The sequence below is a fragment of the Corvus moneduloides genome, chromosome 1, assembly GCF_009650955.1.
Source record: "Corvus moneduloides isolate bCorMon1 chromosome 1, bCorMon1.pri, whole genome shotgun sequence".
NCBI lineage: Eukaryota > Metazoa > Chordata > Aves > Passeriformes > Corvidae > Corvus > Corvus moneduloides.
Window position 1 is genome coordinate 78,103,656 of NC_045476.1, and position 15,472 is coordinate 78,119,127.

General features: G+C 38.4%; 1 protein-coding gene across 5 annotated transcripts in view; it reads right to left on the bottom strand.

Annotated features, from left to right (window-relative positions):
- RELCH (RAB11 binding and LisH domain, coiled-coil and HEAT repeat containing) overlaps positions 1–15,472 on the bottom strand; it is a 78,163-nt gene that overhangs the window by 61,828 nt on the left and 863 nt on the right. The gene's annotated exons all lie outside the window — the stretch shown is intronic.

Here is a 15,472-nt window from a genome sequence, read left to right on the forward strand (position 1 = left end):
GACTGTAAGAGATTCTTGCTCCCTCTAAAAGATGGCATTTCTAGTCTGTCCACAGCAAATGAGGAGCAGTGCACTGCAGTACTTCCCCTTTTCCACAAGGGCCAGGGACTTTGGCTTGGACACACAGGTGAGAATGTAAAAGAAACCAAACTGTTGTGTGACAAGTTTCATGCAGTTCCCGTTTAACAGAAAGCTGTAATTGCCTCAAATACTCTACTTCCTTTTCCCATTTTTAGTATTTTAAAGCATGGCAACGTGACCGAATACTTTTTTACAATCTCCTGACCTAGCCTTTAACTTCAGTACATACTCACTTAATCAACATTTACTAAGGAACACAGTATCTAACAAAAGCAAAGGAAGCACAGCTCATGCTATTGCAGGTATAACATTCACACTCTACAATTAAATTCTTAATTTAAAAAAGAAAAAAATCAAGAAATTCCATAACCAACATAAGGTTTGGACCTGATCTTGACATTTTTCATTTCAGGGGAAAGGCAAAGAAAAAACCATCAACCAAAATGCAATTTTGATATGTCTGTTGAAGCACATGTTCACCTTTTTATAATAAAAATGCACAAATTACTTGGTAACAGAACTCAAAATAAATTGAACATGTTCCTAGCACAATTGAACATGCAGAAATATATTAAGTACCTTAGTATCTTTCTTCTCCTTTGAAATTAATTTCTATGTAGCAGTTCAGAAATAATTACATTAGAACTGTAGTCACATTAACAAAGAACAAACTCCACAGAGCTGTCAAAAAAACTCTTAACTGTCAGTGGAAATAGAAGCAATTTCATCACTTGTCAGTCAAACTCTGTCATGACTAACATCACTAAGTATTTAACCTCTCCTCCCATTCTGCATTATGTAAAAAAAGAACAAACAGAACAAAAAAAATTCTATTAATGAGTTTCTTTGTATATTTGTGCCTAAGTTGTACTGTAAGGTCTTGTGACATCCTCTCTACATGTAGACCAGCACTGCACTCAAATAATAACACCTGAATTAAGACTGATGAAAGTATTTACACTGAAAAGATACAGAGAATACTAAACTTACCAACTCTAGCTGAGTTCCACAATATCAAAACTTGCCTGAAAACCATAACTTGTCTGTTCCATGGACATATAGTATATGACAGTATACAGTTTATATCTAACCACAGGGTTTTTTCCTGTTACAATGTTTTCTTATCCAAACAATGAAACAGGCTGTTGCTCCTCAGTGAGTGTCTATTCAGTCATCGGTTTTAAACATCCTTGTTCATATGCAGGTTCCAGTCTTATCCTCTCCAATTTTTTCAGACATTAATCTGATTTAATAATTCTCTGTAGGCTGTTCTTTACAGCTTAGCAACACAGTACAAACTCTTTGTTTTATATCATCTTTGGAAAATGGACTGTTGTGAAAACAAACCAGTGGGGAATCACATTTGAAGAGATTAAGTTCAAAAGCAAATATGAATTTTGCATGCACAGTATGAAAGTCTTTAGAACTGACTTTTCAAAACACCCAACACCGTGATGAGTAGATATTGCTCCAACTTATTCCACTGGGAGTTACAAGATCATTTTTTGAAATCTAATACACAATATTCAAATGGAGATCTCAGTGAAAAACTGATGCTGAAGAGAAGTAACCAAGTCTCACATACAGCATTGCTATGGCAAATGCAGAAATAAAACAGTTCCCTCCTGCAGTCTTGCCATCTTCACAGATCAATTTTCTAATTGATCTGTGAACAGAAGCAAAGTAATATCAGACAAACAATGCTCAAATTTTCAACTTAAGTCAACCACATCACAATTACTGAAGCATCCAAAGCCATAAGCAACACAATATTTCTTTATATGACTAGTGGTGCACTTCAGAGACCAAGGCTCTCCTCTGAAAACTGATAAACCCGGACATAAAACACAAACTTACTGGCCAAAGCCAAAATTTTCTTGAAAAAACCCCAAACCACCAAAACCCAGTTGCCTAGAGAAAAGAAGGGGGTAATCACAATCTTTGTCAGGATGTACACAACAGAAGCTGTTTAAGATCATACCAGCAACTGAATCCAACAACTCACAATATCAATCAGTTCTACAACCTTAATGGTCCTACAGGAACTCAGCAACACCAAGGGGGTTTACTATTTCAACACCCAGAAACTGCCTTAAGCACCACCCCTGCATGCACAGCAGCAATTTTCAGGGTTGAAACTTGTACATTCACCATTTAGACTTCACTTTATCATTACAGTGTTCATAATAAAAGCAAACATCTGACTTCCTTTTCATACAGGCCAACATTGAGAAGACACACAAGCAGCTAGACTCAGATTGATGAAACCAAGGAAGATCTGCTAAGGAACACCAACCCCACGGCCTGTTTCCCGCTACCATGATTTCACTCTGCCAGTAATGCTGACCCTCCTTCCCACACAAAAGCACACGCCCAGTACCGCAGCCCCTAACGCAAGAAGTTTCATTACCAGCAGAGTCACGGCACACAGGCACCGCCGGGCAGGGCGGTGCTGAGCAGCGCCCACAGGGGAGAGCAGCGAGCCCGCGCCACCGCCTCCCCTACCTAAAATGTCACCGAACGGAGTCTGGGGCCTCGCTGCTTACCGCTGTCTTTGTAGGCAGGCATCAGCAGAGCTTTAACTCCTACAACTAACGTCATTGTCCGGAAAAATCATGGAATAACATCTTAGAACCTCGTATTTTACACTTCCATAAAGGACGTACCTGCTCCGCAAGGGATCAGAGGGTGTAAAAGGTACCTCCCTGCGGGCAGCACAACGCCTCATTTGTTAGGAAAATGGGCAGGGCTGTCTGAAGGAAAGAAACCAAAGGGAAGGGCTGTGCTCAGGCACACAGCTCACCTGAAGAATGTGAAATATCATCATTTGTCTGAAGTACAAATAGTTGTACTCCAAGACACTGAGTGGAAGCATTTCAACTACAGCATTCAGAAAAGAGAATTATTTTCTGAATTGAAAGGGGAAAAGAAAAAAAAATTAGAAGAAAACATATACTTAAGTAATTTTTAAAATAAAAATAAAAATCTTAGCCTTAAGTTATCTGGCAAAGAATATCAAAGGAACTTCTTGTGGAGAAACTTGTGAAAAAGGAGTACACTTTGGCTGAAATCTGCTTCTTTCTCAGAAAGAAACACAGCAGCAGGAATCCATTTTGTTGTCTTGGTATGTGCATTCTTACCAACAGTCTCCTGTGCATGGATTTTAGACTTATTTCTCTGAATTAAAACACTTTAGAATTAGCAATTCCTTTCTGCTAAAAGCTTTCCTAGTGAATAGTGGAAAAATAATTGCTGTCAGCTTCATGTTTCAGAAACAGTAAAAGCAAAGTAATAAGAACAATTTTGACAAGCAGGCACAAACAACTGCAGAACATGGATCACCTCAATATGGAACAAGAAAGTGCCACGGGTGCATAGGGAAGCACTGAAATTGGCTTAGGGTTTTCATAATTCATACTAGTGAAATTCCAGGAGACATATTGGGATAATAAAGGAGAGCCTGTGCACAGTTCTTGTCTCTTACCTTTACCACTGGAAAAGGATGAGCGAAATCAGAATGCCAATATTCATGTACTCAAAGATACTCAAAGTTAAGAAGTTATTTAATCCATTTGTTTAAAAATCCAATGTGTTTAATTTCATTTGTGAAGTTAAAAATCACGTTCAACACTACATTTTGATTACTAACTTACACAATCTTTTAAAATATTGCTTCATTCCAGAGGAAAGGAATTTTAATTCTTTCCTTATTCCCAGAACTGCCACCAGATGACATGCAGATTTCTGCTGACACCTTCTGTTCCCTAGGCATATATCCAGCTCTCCCTACAAGTTGAGCATAAGTACCAAAGTAGGAAAATGTAAGGAAACCTCAAAGTGATACATCCCCTTCCACTGACATACATAATATGAGAAAGGTTGCATTTCATTCACTCTGATGATAAAAAGATTGTTTTTTACCAGCTTACCCTAAAGGACACCAACAAGGATCCTATTAGCCATATTTTCATATTAGCCATATTGTCACAGTATGTGCATTAAGCAGAAGCAAGTTGCAGTCTTCTATAAAATCACATTAAATAACCTTTACATGCACATGACACCGTAAATCAACTAAAAACGCAGCCAAATTAAGCAGCATTACTTATTGACAGGAAGGCTCAAGAAAAAATATTTTTAAAATTAATGTTTTAGAAGCTGTTTGCATTTACTTTGCAAACATCCAACTGATCTTAAAAAAATTACTAGTTGATAAAACAGCCCAGTTGTAATATTTCCTCTAAGATCGCAGGAAATCATATCATGTACTAACAATTAACCAAATGGAGCATATGAAGACCAAGAACTCCACATTTTTTCCTTGAAATTCAAAGAGAAGAAATGATACTATGCTTGTACAAGACAGATTCACTTTGCAATGCTAACTAAATGTTCACTTGTATTGAAAAATATTTGTAACCCTGAAACCAGACTATTGCTATATTTCAAACTGCTGGGTGAAATAGCTGACTAACCACATTTTAAACTGATTGAAGAAATAACTGGCCACTGGAAGTCGGGTTTTGATTAGCATACATATGGAACTAGAAGTGAATTCTTCCCAGTCAGGATCAGACTGCAATATCCCACTAGATATTGCACATACTAGGACAATGTATTTCCCAGTTTAAGCTAGGCTTTACATGAATTATATGGCTATATGGAGGATGAAACAGATGTAGGCAGATAGCTTACACATATCATAGGGAGATACAATCTTTTTTGGGTTTTTTTGAGATAGAAAAGGTCTGGATAATAACTTATACCCATCATGCTATATCAGGGCCATCAGCTGGACTCCCAACATCCACCCTCGCACACCACTATTTGGAGAAGAAAAAACAAACATGACTTTGCATTGAAAAAAAACCCCCAAAACCAAACAAAAAACCCACTATTTGAAGACATTCTACCTGATTGCTTAATACAATTTTATTTGTCAATTACTGTAGCATTATCAAACGGGAACACACAACATAGCACAGGCTTGGAAAAAACTGTTAAGAATATTCATGCTGCTGGATACTAGAAAGATTTATATCAAGAACTCTGAATACTCACCCAAGCAGAGCTCTGCTTCTAGAAGCATGGAATTTTTATTTCATTTAGTCTTTTTCTTTTTATTTTTTACTTTAGAGAAAGTTAAAATGTTTTAACATTAGTGTTAGAATTATCTCACAAGCAATTTAATCCACTAGTAGTAATTTCATTTGACAATAATACACTCTCTTCACTAAATTAAATTTTCACTACATAGGATTTCACTAGGGACAAACATTCAACAAGGCATCCCAGTTCAGAGTCAGGTACAACCCTACTTAGAAGCCATCTCAGGTTAATGCCTTCTAGCTTATCCTGAATAAAACCAGATGTTGAAAGTTACATAAGTGAATGACTGAGGCTATCAAAAATTATTGCTTAGCATCATCATCTTGATGGCTACTGCTAAGTAAGAAAAAACCCAATATGACTCCAGAATACAATTCTCAGCAGCAACAGAAATAAGTTGCACTTCATTCTTGAACTGGGCACTGAAAACTTGTTTGGTAGAACAATTATTAAAATAGGGAATTGCTAAGGTTTGATTGAATTATGAATTAAAAACCAAAACAAAACAGGATTATTCAACCCACAAATACACTACACCTTAACACACGGCAGTAAACTAGACTCCAAAAATTATGAACTATCATACAAAAAAGTTGTTGGGGATTATAAATGTCAGAAAAGCATACAATTACAGCTCTATGTGGAAGAATTAAAGTAAAAACCCCCCAACTTACTCTGAGATACTCTTTCAGATCTATAAAATGTGAGAAGCTATAAAAGCCCCCTACCGCAATGTTTTTTGACCAACAAGCCATGGATTATTACTAAGACAAGCTTTAAAATAATCATATAGTTCCATTAACTTTAGAAAACACACAAGTTTTTCCTGATGACCTGTGCTATTCCTACGAGTTAAGCTGTCCCTCCTCCCAATATACACATAAACCCCTTCTTGCATGGAGGAACCTCTGATGGAAAATTCTCCATCTAAAAGAAAATTATGTCACGAAGAGATCAAAGCTGAAACTTTAAGGTGTCTGGAAATCAAAGGTTGGAAAAAAATTTCACAGACATTTTGCAAAGGACAACAGTACCCACATTTTATGTGGTATAGCTTATCTTTACTTTTAGGACACCTACCTAATTTTTAAATGCAAAGACACAGGCCAACTAGCAAGTACTCTGATAACAGATCCCAACTGAGAAGTTTCTATGAAAATTACTCAAGTCTGACACTTTTTTCCTTTCTTCTCTGTGCTACAGATACAATAAAAGAACTATTGAAATTCAGACCTAAGGAAATGCAGATGTATAAATACACATTTTAGGTCTGTTTCTGTTGGCAGTAAAAAAGTCTGCAAATGAGGTATTTTACCTACCTTAAACATTCCAGACCTAGAGCAAACTAGCCAGTAGGGTCATGCAGCAGATGGCCTGCTCTATTCTAGAGATACTGGTCTGAAAAAACCATGTCCTTGAATAACTTGTATTTTCAGCTATCCTGTACAATATCATAGGCACAAAATAGCAGAAGCCAAGGAAATGGGACAGAGGCTAACTGGGAAAAAGAATAAATTTCTTCTTGTATTTATCTGTACATGGTTAAGTCCCATATTAGTCCCGAACCACATATATGCATATGTGAATAAACCAAATTGTGAGAGAGAGAGCACATGTGATAGAAGGTGTGGGATAATGTGAAAACCCAAAGAGTTTTAATGAAGTCCTTTCTACATTAAATCAAACAATCAGGCATCATTAACCCTTTAATAAGTGATCATCAATTCGCAGTTTGTATTTGTGACATTATACAGCAACTGAAATAGATATGTTGTGCAGTACGTATGAATAAAAGAATTAAACTATTTAATTTCCCATAAATGATACTGCAAATTTATTTAAACCGTACCACATTTCACAAGACATCTCTGGAGCAATATTTCTTTGAAAAGTTTTAAATGTCTGCTGCATTTAAAATTTCTGCTATGTTTCAACTTGTTCCAGGCTTACTGATGCTGGATCTTTCAGCAAAGCAAACTTGATCCATTGCAGCAGACATTTGATCTAGCATGCAACCTTTACAGTAGGAACAGACTTATGTAACTATTTTTTAAACCAACTTGAACTTGTAGAGTAAATTTTACCAGATCGACACATTCCACATCACTATGGTAACTCTGGGATGGAATAAAAAGTCTTAAATTAATTCACTGTATCAGGCACTAAATTGTAAGCACCTGACCTACCAACCTTGCTTTGCAACTCAAGTGCCTCTTCTGCTCTCTCCAGATGTTCTTATTCAATGAGACCTGCAGAATTTTCCAAGTTGGTATATTCTGAAAAGAAGACTCCATACCCTCATCAAATGAAAACAAAACTTACTTAAGTAAAGCTACTAGAATAAAATTAACTTCCAAGCTGTCAGAGCAATCTACTTACCAATTACCTTGAACAGACATTCAATACTACTCCATGATGGGCAGCAGATTGAAAACAGATGATCAATACACTTACCTACTTCATATTAATAGCAAATTCTAAAAATTCATAGGAAGCATATGAGGGTAAACCCCTAAAGCTGGTTAGGGAAAACTAACCTGTGGTTGCTGGCCAAGAACACAAAAAAATCCCAAGCAAACAAAATCCCACCAACCAACAACAAAAAACCCAACCACCAGATATGTAAAACAAATATTTTGCAGATACATTGCAATAAAAAGGTATTACTCTCACTCCCATGACAGGCACACTGCAGAAGCTCATCAGAAAGATGAAATTACAAGTAAAAAATAGATAAGATCGTGCACCCTAGCACAGAAATAACAGGCTCACAGAACTAGGTTACGATACAGATGCACCCGGGCTGATGTCCTGGAGAGCCATACCAAGACCAGGCTGCTTTTAGAGGGAGGCTTACTGCATAGACACTCTCAGGCAGCATCCAAATTAGTGGAGTCTGAAAGAATTAAGCCAGTGCTGCACAAAGCCATTTGAATGTTTCTGCAGTGAACACTTGAGGTCCAGAGGGGTGTGACCTTGGGGAAAGCATCAAACCCAGCCTGACTCCCTACACATGTGCAGGGAGTAGCTCAAGCTGCAGTGTGCTCGAGCAAGCAGACCTCCCCAAAACAGAACAGCTAAGGGACAAGCATGGCATGAAGGTACTTCTTGCAGCTCGTGAGCCCAGCTGACTTCAGCAGAAATCAGAAAGCATCAACAGCATCAAATTAACTCCATATGCTTGGTGCTGCAGCACTGCATTGTCCAAAATGTATCCATTAACTTGCACCACAAGGATTTTTCCATTTGTTGCAGTAACCCAGCTTTCTGTTATATGCTAATATCAAGCAAAATTGTATCACTTTAGTCCTTAAATGGTTCCCCTTGCTGAAGGACTACTTAAAGCGCATAGGTAAAGTCTATCTTCATTCTCAAGCACTGTATTCTCTCAGGTTTTTTTCATATTTAAATTTTGGTAAGTTCTCATTTGCCCACTTTCTACATTTATCTTAGGATAGTAGTAAATTTTCCAGTTAACTTTTAACTTGTGTCCACGTAGTCTCTAGAGAATTAAAAAAATAATGGAAAATAGCAACTGGAGATCAAAGCATCTTTCCTATGAGAAAAGGCTGAGAGAGATGGGGCTGTTCAACCTGGAGAAGGCTCAGGGGGAGTCTCATAAGGAGTACAAATAATTGAAGAGGGGGCACAATGAGGACAGAGCCAGGCTCTTCTCAGTGATACCTGTGACAGACCACAGACAGTGGGCACAAAATGAAACACAGGTGGTTCCTTTGGAACATCAGGAAACACTTCTACTGTAAGGGGACTGAGCACTGGCGCAGATTACCCAGAGGGGTGATGGAGTCTCTATCCCTGGAGGTACTTAAAAGGCCATCTGGACATGATCCTGGGAAACCAGCTGTAGGTCACAGTGGTTCTGCTTGGGCAGGAGGTTGGACCAGATGATCGCCAGAAGTCCCTTCCCACCTCAGCCACGCTGTGATTCCGAGATAATTTTTGCCATGATTTCTCTTACTCCAGAAGTTTTTTTCAAATGACAAAACAGCTCGTGGCTTTCTCTCTTCTCTAACATCAAACAAGGTGAAAAAGTACTTGTTATATAAATACAAAATTTCTGTGACTTTTTATGTAAGAGTATTTCCTTCAATTAAACAACAAAGTAATCAGCTGCATCACCATCGTGCAGAGATATATTGCAGGACGGGAGGAAGAAAATTGCCTCTACCCTACAGTGCACTGGAAGAAAGAGTTCACTGTTTCTCAAAAGCTTTTTCAACTTTGTCTTAAAAAAAAAAATTACAGTCTTTTTAACTATTTGTCCAACACACTCAATATGCTTAGTGCCATGTCTCAGGCATTCACATCATAAATAAATAAGGCCTAAAACCTTTATTGAATTATGCTATGTTTTAGCCTGTGCTAGAGATTTCAACTCAGTTGCTCAAATCGGCAACTTTACAATACACTAGAAAACCAAATACAAGTAGCACCCTGAAGACAGGAAGTTGTCAATTTGAACCAAACAATATAAGGTTTCAGGACTAACCGTTACATAAAAAAAAGCCCTTCTCATGGTGTATTTTAAAGAGCTCCATAATATAAATTACCTAGCTCAGATTTTGCAAAAAATCTTAATTTAGTTGGGAAGTGTAAGAACATCCTGAAAAATACTTTTTCCCATATTTTCATTAATTCTGTGTTTATAGAACATAGAAGTCCAGTATTCACAAGTTTTCAATTAGCAGAGATGAACTGCATACAGATCGGCTTCCAACATAGCTGATACCAGTAGCTACATGATAATAACTTGCTTCCAAATACTACACAAACCTTTTTTATCAGGTAATGAAACCCGTGTGAAATTTTCAGCAAGCATTCTCTCAGCTGGACAGTTTATGAGTCACATCTTCAGTCAAGAAAAAGGTAATTCTCAGAGGGGGAAAAAAGCTACAGGAAATTCAATGTAACTTATACGGAATTGAAATTACACATGGGAGAACTTAGAAAAGTTGCCAGTGGTTGGTTCCGAAATGCAAAGCTCTAGCTCAACGTTCCAATTTCCTTCTTTCCACCTACCCAAAACCCAAACCCCAATCTCTGCTTTCCCTAACAGCAAAACCATCAGAAGGATAGTGTGCTGCTTCAGCACAAATCCAGCTTGTCTTGCTGAAGCTTTCAGCCACAGGATGGTTAAACTCACACATAACTGAACCAGCTACAGTGCCTATACAAAGAGGTTCACTTCTGCTTTCCCCAACATCAAAAAGTAACAGGAACTCTGGCACAGGAACAGAACAGAAGTCAGGACAAAAGCAATTAAATTCCCCATATCATAGCTGTGAGGATCCTAAAAGAACCAGAACATGCACTAAGTTACTACAGGGGAAAATACAATGTAGTCATCATAGTCACTCATTACTCAGTGGATAACTTGATATTTACCTGCCTAGTAGTAGCGGCTTCTACTCTGTCCTCCTTGGTCCATAACTGCAATGATTATCATGCTACCTTATCTTGTTACTTCTTTGTGTAGTTACATACTTATGGGGACTAACCTGTCTCCTGAACAATCTACCATTATATCCCGAATCAGCCCAACAGAGACTTTAGCCAAAGCTTAGACTCATCCATCAGGGACAGCTTCCAGCAGACCCAGTTTTAGTCATTTGACAAGTCCAACAGTTGCAAAAGCCTTAAGAAGCTTGTAAGCTATGAAGTGCATGTCACTGAAAACTTGTCAGAAACACCAGTGTCAGTCAAATGGAGTGGGTTTAAAGCAGTCACAACAGGAAAAGTTCACCTGGCTTCTGTATCAGTAAAGCCAACATCAGAGCACTATGAAGCCTCTCAGGTTTCATTCAGGCATGACTCTTTTCTGGCACGTTTGAAGTGAACTCTGCTTCCCTTCAGCATTATGTACAAACCTCTACTCTTTCAAATGTTTTCTGTACTTCATTAAAAGTGACAACCATCAGCCTTTCCCATCTGTTGACACCAGCAGCTTTGATTACCTATTTATCCGCACCTTTCCATCATGTCCTTTCTCAGGGGAGCACCTTTTCCAATTCAGGTAGAAAAACCACTCTTACCCACAAGCTACCATTCTACCTCCCAGTATCTGCAGATACAGCCAACAGGACTAGATATTTTTGCTTGCTTTCATAAAGTAACAAGCCAAAGTACTTGAGCTGACAAAACCAAATCACCTAACAAGTAGTCATTAGAATAAAAATTATTTGCCGTCTTCCCAATTTCCTGTCTTATTTAGACTACTTAAGCTGAGGTATAATGAACTGTTCGGAGGTAGCCCTGTTCTGCTCTATTTTCATTCAGAACATGTTGAAACACCAATCACGGCAAAGCCCCGCACAAAATTACAAAGTTTGTGACTTGGGATTGAGAAGAGTTGTTACCAAGACATCCCCCTCTTACAAAAGTAGAATCTGTACACTCTTCCTGCTTGGCTTTTTGCAGTAGGATCCATCTGAATTTCAAAGGCTACAAGCAAAAAGAGCAATGCTTCACAATATTCCAGCCCCTGCCCCCCCCAAATCCCAAGCCTGCCCCGCCAAAAACCCCAAAGGAAAATCAAACACCCCAAATCATAAAGAAAGCCAGGAGCTTACTATGAAGAAGCAGCAATACTTTATATCTTTGTGTTCACCGATGAGGTTAATCTAACTGGAATCAAATCCCTGGAAAGTTATAAACAATTTTATTATGACAATAACTAGAGAAAAATCATCTCCTGAAAGCCACAAATGTAACGTAAGAGCTCAAACTCCTTCCTTATGATTTTCATTAAAGCTATTTCAAATTTTGTGAACGCTGAGCTTTTGTAGCCATTAAGAACAAAATAAACAGCAAATTTTAAGAGTAACACTAGTTCTACCAGTATAAGCTGCATTCCTTCAGGAAAGGGCATTCATCAAACAGAGCAACCAAAGGGCATCATGTCAATCAAATTTAAAGAAGTTTTCTTCGCTCACTATGCACAAGCTTGAATTATGGTCACGCATATAATAAACACATTTGTGGTCCAGGAACTCAGATGAGACATTTGAGCAACAGTTTAAATTTTGAGTGTCTCAATTTGTACTGTACCTTCTTATGCAAAAATGATAGGGACAAAAATTTATATTTAATGTGTAGGTGGTAACTAAAGCCTTGTAAAAGATCTGAATACAGTAAGAAGGAGGGACTTCCAAACCATACCATTCACATGACCAGCATTAGTAAAGTGGTATCAAAATGATCTAGCAGACACAGAGCAACTGCTATTGTAAGCAATGGAAGAAGATCTCAGAAGTTTGGGAACATCTAGCTGAGATACAGGACACAAAGGATGACTGTACCCAGGTGCTGTGCATCTAAAGGAATAGTGTTACTTCCTTCACGGCTTGAATTTGCTTCAAACTAGAAAAGCAAAATTGCTAGACACAAGATACATTTCCGCATTTTTCATTACAACATATCTTAATCTCAGTTTGTAGATGTGATGTTGCTGCTGCTGATGGAAAAAGGAAGGGTGTTTTGCAAAGTAAGAAATACCAGTCATCTGTCATTTGCTGTTGCAACCAAGCACTCTGAAGCACGGTTCAAAGACAAAACAGCTTCTAAGTCACTCACTAACCACACGATGCTGGTTCAAATCCAATGACACTTCAGTAAAATCTCTTTGTAACAGTCTTTGAAGATGAAGAGAAGAAAAAAAAGAGCACACCAAAATAAATTCCAGCATGCACTCAGAGTTTAGACTGGCACTTCTTAGAGTCCTTTTAGGCAATGAACACTTGTACGGGAGTTCTCCCATTCTGTACATAAAGTACAAAAGCTTTCTATTGCTCAGTGGAAATCCTCAGGCAGCATTCCAAACATACTTCACATTCAGTAAGAATTGCCAGTCATACTTTTTCTGCATCCACTCAAATTATGAAAAATCTCAGAATAAAGCCAGAGAAATTCATCTTACTTGGGGGTTGGGAGGAGCAGGTACAAAGCTAGCACTGAGAAGAAATTCTGACTTTAGAAATCAATAGAAACAATTTTTTAAACAATGTGACGCTTTTTTTTCACTGAAGCATAAAATTCACACGACCTTGAACTGGCAATCATGCCAACCTGCACTACTTTCTACATCAATAGTTTCTATTAAGAAAACTAGTAGTTTATTCTCAAATACCTTTGGGCATGTTAAAGCAAGAGAAGGTACGTGCACAACTCTCATACGCTCTCTGCAAGTCTCCCTGTGAAGATCCACAAAGGCAGGTAGAACAGGCTGGGTCTCTCAACACAACTGGACATTTTGACTAACTTAGGAAACTGTTCAGATTTATTCTTGGATCTGAACTGTAGCTCAGTCATCTACCTAAATCAAGTAATACTAGATGCTTAAGAAAAAAGCGAGGGAGCTCTTCCAAAACCCATGATTTTCAGCCCACCAGAGTCTTCTGCAATCTACTTTTTAGTAGCTGGAAAATGACATAACTGCAGAAGCATGAGATTATCAGCTCTTGTTCAACCAGAATCCATCTGAACAGCACTGTCACAATTGCTAGCTCAATGCTGGACTCCAGACTGCAAGAAAGTGTGATGGCACTAAGTTAAAAAAGCTGCTTGAGCTATAGAAAAATATTTTTTCATTGTTCTGCATCTGTCACCTTTCAATGCTACTTAATGTGAAGTGCCTTTTGAATCACTGTTGAAACAAAAAAACCCCTTTGAAATGCACTAACCTATTGTAGATATCAGATTTGAAGGCACCCCTTTAGGATAAGGTCTAGCATGATATTAATTTTAGCACTTCAGTATTAATAAATTTGTCCAAACTAAGTGTGAGTCCCCCCTTCTCTCTCCCCCCACTGCTACGGCCTCCTTCCTCCTTTTTTTTATAGGGACATCCCACAGGCATCTAACCATTAGCAGGTCAGCAAAATAATAATTAAGATGTTCTTACATAAGTGTACATTGGTCTAAGACTGCAAAAGGTCATTTTTTTTGTGTGCATAACAACACAGCTACACAGGCTGCTGTTTTTCTAATTCTGGAGTATGCGCAGTATCAGTAAGTGGGAACAACGTTTTATGTTAACAAAGAAAAGAGAATATTTGATCAATCAGATTAATCGACTGGAATCCCCAAGGAAACACCTTGGGGATGAAACAGAAATTTGTATCAGTTCAAAGCCCTGAAGCACAAGTTTTCCAACATTCACTAATCATATCATGAAGACGACCACATTGACGATCTCAGCTGGACAAAGACAAGTATGAAACTCTAATTATTCATAAACAAGACAAGCAGAACATAAACAACACAGCAGGAATTTTAAAAAAAGCCATACATTTTTAAAAAGATCTTGAAATGCACTAACAAGTTGAAGTTTAGATGCCTCTATTATCCCAGCCCTCCAGATGCTATTAGTTATTTCCAAAATTTAAGTGTAACTTCGTGTCTTTGCAACATCAGAAACTCTTAAAAGAAACAAAACTACAGGACTATTTACAAAATGCCTTTAGGTATCTTGGCAAACACATAATTAAGTCTTTCACTTGTCTGCTACCCACAATTCCTTTCATTTCAATACCTTCCCCCGAGTTCATTAAGTCCTCAAAAGTCAGATGGCTGGGCAGCTTCTGTCTCCCAAAGCCACTTCCACAGGCTATCTCCTTTGTAGGGATCTTACGTTTCTTGACAGCAACACTGACAAGACACACAAGTGATTTTTTTCCAAGCCCTGTGTGCTACTTTTAAAACTCAAAAGCTTTTAAGGCCAGCTATGCAACAACTGTCCCAATATCTGCACTCCTTTTGCTCCCTGAAGTTATACCAACTCAGTATATTTACTGTTCCCCATCTCCAAATCCCAACATGGCTAACCAAAGATTACAGACACTTGGTAAACATAGCAGCATTAATTACAGGAAGCATCGTATTAGTTGTGCAAGACCTCTGAAACTCAGACCTATCTTTAGATGCACCAGCAGAAATAACACCCTAGCTCCTTATACCCCATTTCTGACAGTTTTTAGACTTCAAATGTAGCACTCACGGCTTAACACCCCACTCTTTCTCCTACAAGCGTATGACTTATCACTTGGCAGTGGGCACTAAAGGCACTGCTGAAAATCAAGGCTGAAATTACCATTCCTCACATTTCTTCCGCATTTGGCAAACACCCGTGACGTTCACAGGGATACCGAAGCTCGATCAAACTACGCCTGTGGGACCAGGGTAACACGGATTCTGGCAGCCCACCTCCTCAGCGCCCGCCTGCCCCACTCCTACAGCCTCCCCCAGTCCCACGCTGATTAGAGAG